This window comes from Cataglyphis hispanica, chromosome 7, assembly GCF_021464435.1.
Source record: "Cataglyphis hispanica isolate Lineage 1 chromosome 7, ULB_Chis1_1.0, whole genome shotgun sequence".
NCBI classification, from domain to species: Eukaryota; Metazoa; Arthropoda; class Insecta; order Hymenoptera; family Formicidae; genus Cataglyphis; species Cataglyphis hispanica.
Genome location: NC_065960.1, coordinates 4297171 through 4310803, shown reverse-complemented (window position 1 = coordinate 4310803; position 13633 = coordinate 4297171). Strand labels below are relative to the sequence as shown.

The 13633-nt window shown below is 35.2% G+C and overlaps 2 protein-coding genes across 2 annotated transcripts in view; both read right to left on the bottom strand.

The window, feature by feature from the left end:
- LOC126851120 (agrin-like) overlaps positions 1-13633 on the bottom strand; it is a 459405-nt gene that overhangs the window by 299957 nt on the left and 145815 nt on the right. The window lies entirely within an intron of this gene.
- LOC126851163 (uncharacterized) overlaps positions 1-13633 on the bottom strand; it is a 264034-nt gene that overhangs the window by 165883 nt on the left and 84518 nt on the right. The gene's annotated exons all lie outside the window — the stretch shown is intronic.

Below are 13633 nucleotides of genomic sequence, written 5' to 3'. Positions count from 1 at the left end.
GTCTTAAAGTATTCGCGGAAGGAAATTTCCAACTTCTACACAATGGACAAGAAGAGTATAACGCTTGACACTTAATTCTAGCGAAAAGTTTTTAATCACGCATAATGAAAAACTATTTTTACGTCTCGAAATGACAGCCGCTTTTCCTACCTCGGTTTCTCGCCATAACGAGAACTTTCCATTAAAAAAGGAAATGACAAACGTAATACGCGCTATGTATATAGTCATTGTAAGAATTATTAACGCGCTTTAAACGCAAACAATTTTGTGCAATATAGAATTTTACGAGAGACGAAGATGTAGCAATTACGAAGTGACGTTGCTCTATGCAATTTCGAATCTTTTTTCAATAAAAATGGGAGACGGCATCGCGCGTTTTGCGGTTGCAAATGGAAAAACGAGATCGCGACGACGACGACGACGACGACGACGTGTGAAACGTCATAGATTACCCGGCCGACGCTTCTCCGATAATGACGGAGTTATCTCGTATCTGTGCGCGCACGATTTTCGGAATAATATCGGTCCGCGATACCGTAACATGACATCGGCTCGACGGAATCCCGAAGTTTGCGCGTCGAATGCAGCGCGGCATGCCGAATATTCGACTCTCTGCGAGGAACAGTGATATATATCAGCGAAGAACACCGGGTGTCGAATGCTACGTGATGCTAAGTTCGAGCTCTTCTTCGTGCGAAACGATAATATATCGAAGTCCGCTAAAAATCAGATAACTGCACGCAAGAGGAGAGTACGAATTAGATGCGATATCCTGTTATTCGTTAATACATTATCAGTAATATTTAACAACAAATAAAGGATAATATAATAAAGACAATAATGATGTGAATTGTATAACAAACTGTTATTTCATATAAAATTACGATAATTATACGAAGAGCTTTATTAATGTCAGCGTCCCTCAATTTTATTAATGACGCGAATACCGAATCCTAATTAAGTCGTTTAATAAAAGCATTGTATATGTATAATTCATATTTCATACAATTTACGTTATTCACAATCAACGTATATACGAACAGAGAATGCATGTACTTTATACGTAAATACTGCCGGAAATGAGGGAGGAAGGCTCTACTGATTATTTTCCGCCGAAATCTGATAAAATTGTCCCGCAACAAAACTGTGACAATGTGACTATACACTCGCAAAAGAGTTCGATATCCTCGGGCGTAGCGTTATCGATTTCCATAAGATGGGTCATGGCACGCGACGGTATCGTCTGATAGAGACAGCGAGTGAAAGAAAAATGTACGATGATCCAACGTGGTTCGTGAGATCTAAGCTGGAGAAAAAAAAAAGAAGAACCATCAGAGAAGAAGAGAGAGAGAGAGAGAGAGAGAGAGAGAGAGAGAGAGAGAGAATCGTGGATAGTCAATCTTAAGTACAGGAATATACTTATGCGAGAATGTATACAATAAATATATAGAGCAAAATAAAGACACGATTGAAATACTATACACGGTGATGTAAGTTGGTTAGGTATGAGAAAAGTTGGATAGCGTAAAAAAACAATGCGACTTTATAGAGATACGAATAAAAACTGCCCAACGAGTTATATGTCAATACATGCATGTTGCTAATTAATGTACATCGATAATTGGCTACTCTATATTTTTAAAATATATTTACAACAATATAAATAAATAATAAATTTTTTAATTGTTATACATTTAATTAATAAATAATTTATATTAGATAATTATTACTATAATCGGGGTGTAAAAGAATTTATGTTGTTAATAATAGACGGATATTTATGCGACCTGATATTATTAAGCAATACCGGCGGGTTCTACCGTTATTAGGATTAGCTGCTGCTTTGATTTCAGCAATATAGAACAAGATAAGCAACGTGGCAATATAGAGGCGAGATGAACGACAAGGCAACATCCTACTAACACATGCGGTTAAGTTAGGTTGATCAACATTCAGGTATCAAGCGCCTCACGCATAGTCAAACCTTAATTTAACAATATCATTTATTCAATAATGCATAAAATTGCATTTAATTCTTCGCGTATATATATTTACAAAAAAAAATCTTTATTTATTTAAATTTATGTATTATTATTTAAATTTTTTAATTAGTTTAGTCTAATAATAAAATAAAAGTTCATTAAAATAAATATCCAAAATCTTAATAAACTGCATGTTTGTATAAGATTTTCATGCTAGTAGTTATCGCTCACTATGGTCAGACATTGCACAATTAAATACGGCACTGGATATGGATCTCCCGTCTCTTTGACGAAATTTTTCGTCTAGATATTATTTTATCGATCGAAAGTGGCAAGTCATAAAGAACTTTGGTTTAGCTCGTTCAGCTAATGTGCGCCTGAAGAAAACTTCGCTTACCTAAGGGCTCGCGTGCAGGTTATCGGAGAAGTCTAGGGAGAGACTAGGCCAAAAATAATAAATTATACAAATAAAAAACTACTTTGAATCTCTTGCGCTGTGTAGGGCGAATGAGCTGGCATCGAGAACACAATGCTCATTTTTTGAAATAAAGAAAGCTGATTAATCAGATGCACTGTATCATCCATAGTACACTTTAGGTAACTTGGCTTGTTCTTCTAAATACTTATACTGCAACTTTCTGGACGATATGGCCAAAAAACGATAATTTGTAAATTTTCTTTAATTTTAATTTAATTTTGCAATTCTGCAAAAAATTAACATAATATACTTCTTAATTTTAATGAATTTTGTCCAATTTGTTCTTTGAAATCTATTCGACCTCAAATTTCCTCCAGGAAAGTTGCACATTTTAGATCGAGCTTTAAGCACTTTTGCCGCAGACTATTCGTTCTGTGGACGTCCAAAAGCTCCAAACAGCGAGGCGAAAGCTAGATCGAAATAAATGGCAGGGCATACAATAAAACCAAGTAAAATCGTCGGTGCATACCGGTGCCTTTTACACTGAAAGATACGCGAGCTCGTTCGTAAATTTTTACTTCTCGCAATTTCCGATTAAAATTGATTTTTCCAAGAAAGTGATAAAAAAAGAACGGTATATTGGGCATGCATACTATTTTTAGAATATTATACTGTTAATAGAATAACCTATATTTTTTTCAAAAAGTTTATAATAAATAAAATTTTGTGTCGAACATATACAATTATTTAAATAATACATATTAAGATACTTACTTATTATATATATATATATATATATATATATATATATATATATATATATATATATATTATTATATATATATATATATATATATATATATATATATATTTCTACATATTTATATAACGAATGCCCACAAATAGGTCTTACAATTATATATGTATTTAAATAATAATAATAATAATACTGTCTCTCATGTTTTATATAATATGAGAATGCTCTCCACAATTTTATGTCATTTGCACATAGAATAAAATGTAGCGAATAAAAAACGGATCTCAAAAACACAATTATTTCAAATTCTACGTGAGGTATTTCGTTTCTGCAAAGCGGAAAAAAAATAGCTAGAACTAAAATGAAATATATCGTGTTTTAAATTATTACTTCTCTTACCACATGGAAAATACTGTGTCATTACTGACCCTTCATTAATTAATTATTTATCTAACATCACGATGTTTTCCCATCTTAAGCGTTTTATCTTAACGCGCATTATTCCATTAATTTGCATTGCTCATAATAAAAAGATTAACTATTTTTGAAGAAAGTTTATGTTCCACAATACAAAATATTTCGAGATTTTTTGAATCATTGATTTTCTCCAATCGGGCCGCCGACTGTCATTGTGTGAATATAACAATATCTTATTTAGGATGGTTAAAGAGCAATACTTCATTCATAGAATGTACTCTTCACATAATGCATTTTTCAGACAACTACCGTGAACAAAATATTCGATTCTGCTCCCAAGCGGTCTTTTCCCAAGCGGTCCGCAATACTACCAGTAGAGATATAAAAAAAAACCATGTTTTTATTTTTAATAGAAAATAAACGTTGAACAAATGTTCTTTTTATTAAAAAAATAAAACAAATCTAATTTTTCTTTATTATTCTTTTTAATATAATATTATTTTTCTTCGTATTTTTTTGTTAATATATAAAAAAAAAAAAAGAAACTAAAATTTTTATATTTTTAATTTATTTTTTTTTTAAAGTAATTAAGAATATATTATTGTACAGTCACCTTTTTGCTTTTTCAATTATGTCATATAGATCGCAAATTATGGTCGTTTTTCTTATATATAAAAAAAGCATTGAAATTTTATTAAAACAATTCAGTAACTGAAGTCAATTATCGCTATTTCGTACATAGTGCTTGCTGGCAACGTTTAATCAGAAAAAAACTCGATAACACATGACTACTTTATGATTGTGTCACAGCGAAAAAAAAATAAACAAGCGTGCAATAAAGTTCGTTGTACGTGTTTCCAAGAGGAATGTGGAAAATCACGTTTGAGAGTTTCAGGCACGAATTGTGAAATATTTCTATGGAATAACACACAAATAGCGACATAAACGCTGTGCAAATGACACGAATCGATTAGAAAGTGATCTCTAATTAACCATTTGTCAAACAGCATTCGCAATATGATAAGTTATATATAGACATTAATTTATTACTATTAGTTTATAACGTAATTTGTCCTTTTTACATATAAATTGAGTGACCAATAGCAAACACACATTCCATATTTCAACGATAAATTGATAAATGCTCCAATATCTCTAGAACCAATTTTAAATAGAAATAATCATAATTTCAATACATTAATTAAAATTAATCCAAACAGATTATCGTAAAAATATCACAAAATTTATCTAGCTTCTTACATTATACGCATATTATAAAAAATAAAAATTAATCTTTAAACGAAATAATAATTGTTGTGGGAGGCCGTGCATCATTTTCCGGAGTTGAATATAATGCGGATCGAAAAGAATTAAAGCGTGACGCCTTGATTTCTCATTACCAAATCCCATAACCGTCGACGTGTTAGTCGAAGGACGATTCACGGGAACTCAATTTTGTTCTGATGGACAGACACGCATCCCGTAAAGTTGAAGACTTAATAAAGGCTTCTCCTCGGTGATAGCCGCCTCGAGGAACAGGGGAATATCACGAACAATAATAAAATAAACAGGATAAAAATATATGCGTATCGTCGCGTTTAATGATCATCTCTCCGCTAAAAATTATCGATTCAAAAAGCGAAACTCTGATGGAAATTTGGACAAGAAAAGACAATCAAGACAAAATTTGCAAGTCTGATATGATAATATTAATTTATTACCTTTGATTGTTGCAAACTATTAAAAAATTGTTTAAAAAATTAAAAGAGAAAGACAGAAAGAGAAAAGAAAAATGGTATTATTCCGTTATCAATTAATTGAATGCACTTTTGGATTTGCCATCTTATCAATTGTATCACGAATAAATAGCTAAATATCTATATTTTTTTGAATATTAAAAAAGTTTTATATAACAACAAAAAATATACATGAAAAACATTTGAAAAATAATTAACGTTTTGTATAAAATTGTTGGGGGTTTGTTGCAACATATACATTTTTTAACAATAACATATGTTTACAATGAAAATTTATACCTGTTTAAAAACTCCGTATACTCGGGTTTAATATAAAAATAAATGTAACGATGATACGGAGATTAAAAATAAAGAATTTCACGGTCGAAAACTGCGAAAAGTTCGCGTATCCATCCAAACGCTCCGCAGGGACAACCTTCATGAATTTTGATGCGGAAAAGATTTACGGAAATTCGTCGAGCGAACCAAATCTCGGCTAAAATCGAGCGCGAATTTACATGAACGAACGATTTGCGCAAGCGACATATATATATATTTATATATATATATATATATATATATATATATATATATATATATATATATATATATACATACACACACACACACACACATACAGACAAGGATCAATGTAAGAGACGTCGAATCTTCGCGCCCGCAATGCGAAATTTTTGTGGCTGCTTGCGATATGCTCGTCATCGCCAATCAACGTGTACATGCCGCAATAATTTCTATAATTACACCACTTTCCCTCGCCCCCTTCTTCGCACCAACAGTTTAAAAGTCGATTCGCGAAGCAGCAACAGACGTGATAGACGGGCATGTGTTTCACGAGACTGAAGACTTAATAAAGGCTTTCCTACAATAGCGATCAAAAGACTGAAAGCGAGGCTCAAAGTATTATGGAAGAGAAAAAAATAAGATCTATATAATCCTTCGTACCGTAAAGTAGTTTCGATTAATTAAATATATCTTCAATATAAAATAATAAATAACAAAATATATCAAAGATATTAAATATTTTTTTCTATTCTTGTTTTAATATTTTTACAGCCTTAAACTTAATATAATAATGTTTGTCACTATCGTGTATATCATCTTATGAAAATTTGATAAAGGCCATTTATACACGAATTACAATTGTTTGCTTCAGAGAAAAATAATTCTCGCAAATCACTCGGGGGTTTACCTTGTAAGAACCAGGTCTAATTTATGTGATTTTTTTTTTTTATATAATTACAGAATACGGCAGAAATATATCGACCCACGTCGCAAAGTTGCGCTTTACGATTGCGTGAACGTACAAAAGGTAGTATGAAGGCGGATGATAAAAGGGCACGTTATATTCTCGCACGGAGGAAGGCGCGAGGCGATACGCGTCGCGTGTGTAACTGATCGAATTAGCGAAGGTGAGTGTTCCTTAGCTTGTGCCGCGTTGTAGGCGGATACTTAATGCCACGCGCGTTAAACCCGCACACGAGGAGAGACTCGCCTCGCGTGGAATCGTTGGCGAAACAAGTTTGAAAGTCTTTACGAGCTTTCGGTGCATCAGCGTCGAGCAGCACTAGACATAAGATCGTGTAACGAGTCGTAATCGAAAGATCTCGATCGTATTCAGGATAGCGCTGAGAATCAATTCTCTACATTTGGAAGCAACATTTTTCTCCCGGAGCAATTAATATTTTGGCGAAACGATATCTACCATAATATACGTGTACGGTAATATACGTTTTCTAAAGAATATCCAATATCTATGTAATTTCCATGACAGATAGAAAATAAAAAAAAATAATAACAATCTATCTGAGAAAAATATGTATTTTTAAATAATTTAGGAAAAATGCGGTTTGAATTTTTTTTTTTTTTTTTATTTGATGAAATTAGACTTGAGAATTTTAATACATGAAAAAGTCAGCGCGTTTTGAGAAAGCATAATATTCGAAATTTTGACATTATCGCGATTAGATCTTGTTCGAAGATTTAGATAGGCCCGACGAGACAGTGTGTGCGTTTATGGACTCCGACCGGAAGGTTACAACTTCTAGTTTTCTCTCTTGATCATAGATGAAAATGAATGTATTCATGGTTCGCGTACCCTGCTACTAATTAAACTCTAAACATCGTGAGAGAGCTAGTTAATGCAGACCATGATTGCATCGCACCTCGGCAAGGAGAGTATCGTATAACGCACTGTAAAATAGTCCTCAGGTAGTTTGTGCTACGAAACACAGTCAGTTAAACGAAGTGATTAAAGCCGGCTATAATTTGTCTGACAACTACATTCCGAATCTCTTTCGAGAGTAATTGCATGAGAGTGGAAAACTCCGGTCTACACTAATATAGAGACTTTCTTGAACATTGCGGACGTAAACACCACGTGATCTTGCAAATTGTAGTTTCAGAAATTTCCCAAAACGCACGTTTCAACAGTAAACGTCATTTGCATAATACGTCATTTTCGAAACGTTCGGTTGCAGCGCGAATGGAAAAATTAATATTAGTTAAAACGTCAATTGTGACGAGATGTGACAGCGGCGGCAACGCGTCAATTATATTCGCATCGCCCACGATATTGTCCACGACAAACAATATGCATTTACGTATCGCGCGATTTTATAATTAATATCGCGCACTGCGATCTACTCAAGCATGCATTCGATATAATGTAAATTTCGTACAATTTCCATACCGTGATAATTCATATTCGCGCGCGACGAACGTTTTTAACTAGCTTGCCGTTCGCTCTCTATCTCGCGCTCAGATAATATTCGATGAAATACCAGTGGAAAAGGCACGACAGAAAGGGTATTACCACGCCTCGACCGCGTCTCTCGTTGCGATTTATCGTTACACCGCGCTGCTTCTGATTGCACTTTATATTATTGCATTCCGCAACGCATTTCGCAGCCGGCGTTTCCAACGAGAAATGACGATAAAGGCTGACTTTTGCGTTGGCGGTTACCTTTAACAAAGAACGACCGTATAAAGTAATAATATCGCATTGGAATTATATGTGAGGTATATCCTAGAATTCTTATTATGACATATTTTCAGCAGTAAATTATTCGATACATTTTCAATTAAAACTAATTTAAAAATTTTTTTTTTAATTTTAAAAGAATTTTTTAATCAATTCTGAATTTTAATTTAATTATATTTTTTTTTTAATAAAAAAGTTAATAAATCAAATTTTATTAAACGTTTAATTTTTGCGTTTCTATTATTTTTGGTATAATAATTTTAATAATTCTTTTACAAAAATTACGATATGTATTATTTCATATCTTTTACACTAAATATAGGAAAATAAATATTAAAAAATCAAAGAGAACATGTTGGCAAATTACTTTTTAAAAAGAAGTTTACAAATACAAAAAATAGCAATTTTCTTAAAAATGTACAAGATGTGGATCGTAATTTTAACCAATATTCTATAAATTAATATAGCAATATTATATAATTCTTGTGATACAATAAAATGATCGAGTTGTGTTTGCTTTTCTTTTTCTTTTCTTTTTCTTTATTTTTTTCTGAGATAAGAAAAGAAAAGGGATTTGACTAAACCATTAAGAGAAATCCATTCGGTAGCAAAATGCAAAAACGTGCATGGACGCAAAGCGAGGATTTCGCTGTGGCCGCTCGCGGGAAATAGATCCTGTATCCTACTCGGATCTCTGTCTGGCTTCGTCTCTCACCATTACTCTCTCGTCCGCTATTCGCGCACGGTGACGTGGAAGCGCGCCTCACGAAGAGTACGGGGCTACGAAATTGCTTTACCGCCCTCGCGCGGGGTCTTTAATTTGGTTTACTATCGGCCTCGTTTCTCTCTCTGTCTCTCCCTCCTTCTCTCTCTCTCCCCTTCTCACGCGCGCGTGCACGTGGGACAAACTATTATCATAACTATTTATCGTCACTTTTTTGCCAGAGGTCCGTCGTCGGGGCACGTGAAGTTCTCGTCTACGCCGCAGACGAGTCATTATTCTCATTTGATGCGAATTATTTGAAGAAACGAGGAAAATATTTCGCAGATTTGCGAAAATGAAGAAGAACGTTTAGATTATGATAAAGTCTACATAATTCTCTCTGTAATCTTTATTGCAATATTTCCGAACTTTGAGAGATCATGGAGCAATTTAAATTCCTTTAAAGAAATTTTTAAAATAACAAATGTCATTTTTATTAAAGTATAAATAATAAATTGTAATCGTAACTCTATCCTTTTTATTTTGTTAATAAAAATAGTTTGATAATTACTAATATTATGAGTTGTATTTTAATAAACTGCAAACTTGCTCACGATCAATATCTTTGATGTCCACATTAGTATCTACGTAGGAATGTTCTACACATAGTCGAAAAATCAAAGAATCGCTCTTCCAGTTCTTCTGCGCGGCTCGAATCGGATAAGCCGCGTGTCCTATTAGGGGACGGACGTGTTGCCCTTCCACGGTCGAAAATCCACCATCGAAGGCTTCTTTGTTCGACGGGAGCGTGTACAGCGGAGAGTTTCGTCGCACGGAATTATTGACGATGAAAAGAAAAGGAAGGAACTCTTGTCGACTTGTTCACGGATATTTCGCGAATGACGAAAAGTTGCCGCCACAATTTTATATGAAGTAATATCTCCTTCCTTCCAAAGCCTCTTCCATCCTCCTTTTCCTTCCTCTGTCTTTCGCTACCTCCTCCATTACTCCGTTACTCAGAGAAAGGATGAAGATTGGCGCTACTGTGAGTCAGAAGACCGCAACAGCCTCGATCAGCCCCTGCTCTTCCGGTTCGATAGTTGGCTATTCAATGGGGATATAAAAAGGCTCCTCGAGTGACCAGCTTGGTCGTTTCGCCGACAATACTGTTCCGACCGACAGCCACTCTCTTCGGGTTTGACGATGGCCTATGAAGCCGACGGTAAAGTCAGGAATCTCGTAAAATATTCACACGTGCGTAGTACGGGAGGCATGAAATTTTTCTGATAGCCGTCGTATTCGTGAGAAGGGACGTACAAAGTCCCCGGCCGAAAGATTACAATCCCGACATTAAAAGTGTCACGAGTGCACTGAAAATCCTTTGTCCGAAATGTCACTGGCTGGGAAAATCGCGCTCTCGCGAAACATCGGAGGCTGACGCGCAGGATGAATGCGCAAAAGTCAGAAAAATCGCGATACCTGACGTTGACAAAAGTGCGTCAGCGAGTGTCCCGAAAATTCATTAGCCCAAAAATCTGCCTTCATTTCGCACGATATCATCTGGATTTCACATCATTTCCCGGATTTTAGCGTTATCTTCAAATTTTTTGCGCACACCCCTCGAGATATTTACGAGAAATAATTTTTTCCACGCAATTTTGCATGCGCTTTCCCGATTTCGCCCAATCACTCCTTTCACGGCACTTCAACGCGCCGTAAAAAATTCGCGCATCGCCGTTCATCGATGCGGCAGTTTTGAAATCACGCTCCAGTCGTAATAAACTGCCGGGGGTACGCGGCTCGTTTCGTCCGCTGAAAAATTGCCGTCCGGCCGCCCTACGAAGTTAGTGCACTCGCGGGAACGCTCAACGCGGAAAAAAATCCGAAATTGCGTCCGGCAAAAAAAAAATAGTAATTTATTTCATACCACTGCGATGCAGCGAGGACTTATGCACGAAAATTGCGATTCGATTATAATTGGTGATATTTTATTGTGGACACGAGACCAAAAAACGACGCTTCGTCTTTATCCTTTAATTTAAGGTGTGCCAATAACGTGTAATTAACAATTGTAAAATTATTTCGCTTAAATTATTTTTTATTCAAAATCATATTAATCATCTTTATTGGCGAGAAGCCAATTTTTATCCAGGATATCATGTTATCGAATAAATATATATATATACTTCGTGTTAAAATAATATTATTACAGTTTCTAAAACTAAAATGGAAAATTACACGAGAATTGATATCAGCACGAATTAAGTCTTAATAAATTAGGTTTGTGAAGAACTAAATTTACCCGGCTGCGTTACCGAAATTATATTTTCCAATTTTAATGAAGTTGAAATAATCCTCAAGTGTACACGGCGTTGCAAAGCGGGACACGCCTGTCTGCTTGCCTGCCTTGCCCGCGGCATGGAGATGGGCAGATTAGCGAAACAAGAAAAGCGTCGATGTTATTACCCTTTAATGCCGGGTTGGATACGTCAACGACAGAGAGCTGAACCTGAGCCTGGCTCCATTCCGTGGTTGGCCGAGATAATGAATGCAAATGCAGTTCTGCTCGCGTAACCGCGAGATAATAAAGCGATCGCAACGCTACGGCAAGTATACTTCGTAAATTACGTGGTACGCTGTAGTAAATCAAGACGAATTTTGCCACGGCAAAAATATGAAGTAAAAAGAATTCACCAGCGCATAAGATGGGAGATATTTTTACACAACCGTTCAGAGGAGAATGCTTTTATCGAATTCTTTCGTCCCTTTTCCCTCCTCTTTATTCAAAATCAGGCTAAAGTAAAAGGAAAGAAAGAATAGAAACGCGCGATATTGTTTTAAACAATAAAAAATTGCTTTCGTAGATATATTTTTAGAATGCAATTGAGAGAGGGAAAGAAAGAGAGAGAGAGAGAGAGAGAGAGAGAGAGAAATTCCAATTAACTTTTTCTTGCAATTTTTTAGATTTTATCAACTAAATTTGTACAACGAATTTTTTAATAGTTTAAAAATGATACTTTTAGTCGTAGGTTTGCGAGACGACGGGTGCATTGTTCTCTAAAATATTTGCGTAACCGAGAGACGAAAAGGGAAATGCAGTCCACAAATATTCGATTTTACCATATGCACCCGCAAAATATCGATGCGAGCCGGGCCGGGATGTCGGGTCAAAATGCCGGAGTCTTGACCCCGAAAGGTTAATGGCGCGACGACACGAGAGACACGTGCATGTGCCCATACAAATCTCGTGTGCATTGGGATTTTCACGAGCCATAATTGCGCCTTAATAAAGGGCAGACGCTAAAATTAAAGATGAGCCAAATAGATGCAAAATAATCGCAAAGATCAAATTTAACAACGTTCCAATATAAAATAGTTATTTTTACGCTTAAGTGTTTATTATAATTATAATTATAATTATATAGGTTTTAAGATAAAAAAAATAAGATAAACTAAACCCAAACAAATTCTTATAACGTTTTTCAATTTGAAGATAAATAGACAAAATAGAATACGGTATGCATTAAATCTTGGAACGTAGGGAAAAATGAAATATTGCGTATTTTTTTAATAGCCGCGCATGATCAACGCTCATATAAACGTTCTTCCAACTTAACATTTGAATAAATTTATATTAAAGTCACTGCAGGAAGGATTAGAATCATTAAGGAAATTTTTACGAGCCAAGAGCAACAGACTGGTTTATGATAATAGCGGAGGAAACAAAACACAGATACTAAGTCGAAGATGAACGAGCTGGGCTCTAAGAAAGTCGCGTCGATTCTTTCCTTGTCGGTTTCTCCTTAAATCATCTACGACGCGTTCTGTGTAGGTATTTGAATAGATAGATAGGTTGCATTCACACACATGAGGCTGAGTAGGGACTATAAATGGGACGCGCTATTCGCGCCAGACACGCGCGTCTATTTGATCAGACAGAACAAACACAACATTTTCCCACGTACGGATACATATTCCTGAAATTCCTCTGAATCCTACTATATTTATGGATGCGCATCATAATTAATTTGATTAACACGCATAGACGTATTTTACATCGCATGTTCATATTCAGTACGTGTTTCGATGATACGTATCCTGAATATTACATTAATTCAGGAAAGCAAAATCTCTCAAATATTAACGTTCCGATTTTGTCGCATTCGCCCAAGTATCAATTTTTTAATATACGATTAAAAAAATAAATAATTGCGATAAGATAATGTGAAAATTATTTTTTTATACGAAATTTGTCCCTTTTTTTAAAATACACATGAGGCAAAAACTGTCCTTATAGTTATACATAATTTCCCGAAAAAATTCTTGCTATTATCCTTTTATCTATGACCGTTTACAAGGTTAACTTGTGAAAAATCATCGGCTTGCGGCGTAAAAATTGCTGCTCTAGAGGCATTACCTTGCCGGGCTCATAATCGCAACCAGAGCGCTCCTAAATCGGCTGCATGTTCATGCTCACGTACAGACCTACACCGCCGTGTATCTAGGAAGCCGGACATTAATCAGTACGATCAGAGCGGCGTCGCCTTATCTAAGACAATTTGTATTTCTTACGAGTCGTAATCCGTGCATTTTCTCATAAAAAGTACGGACCATCGCGA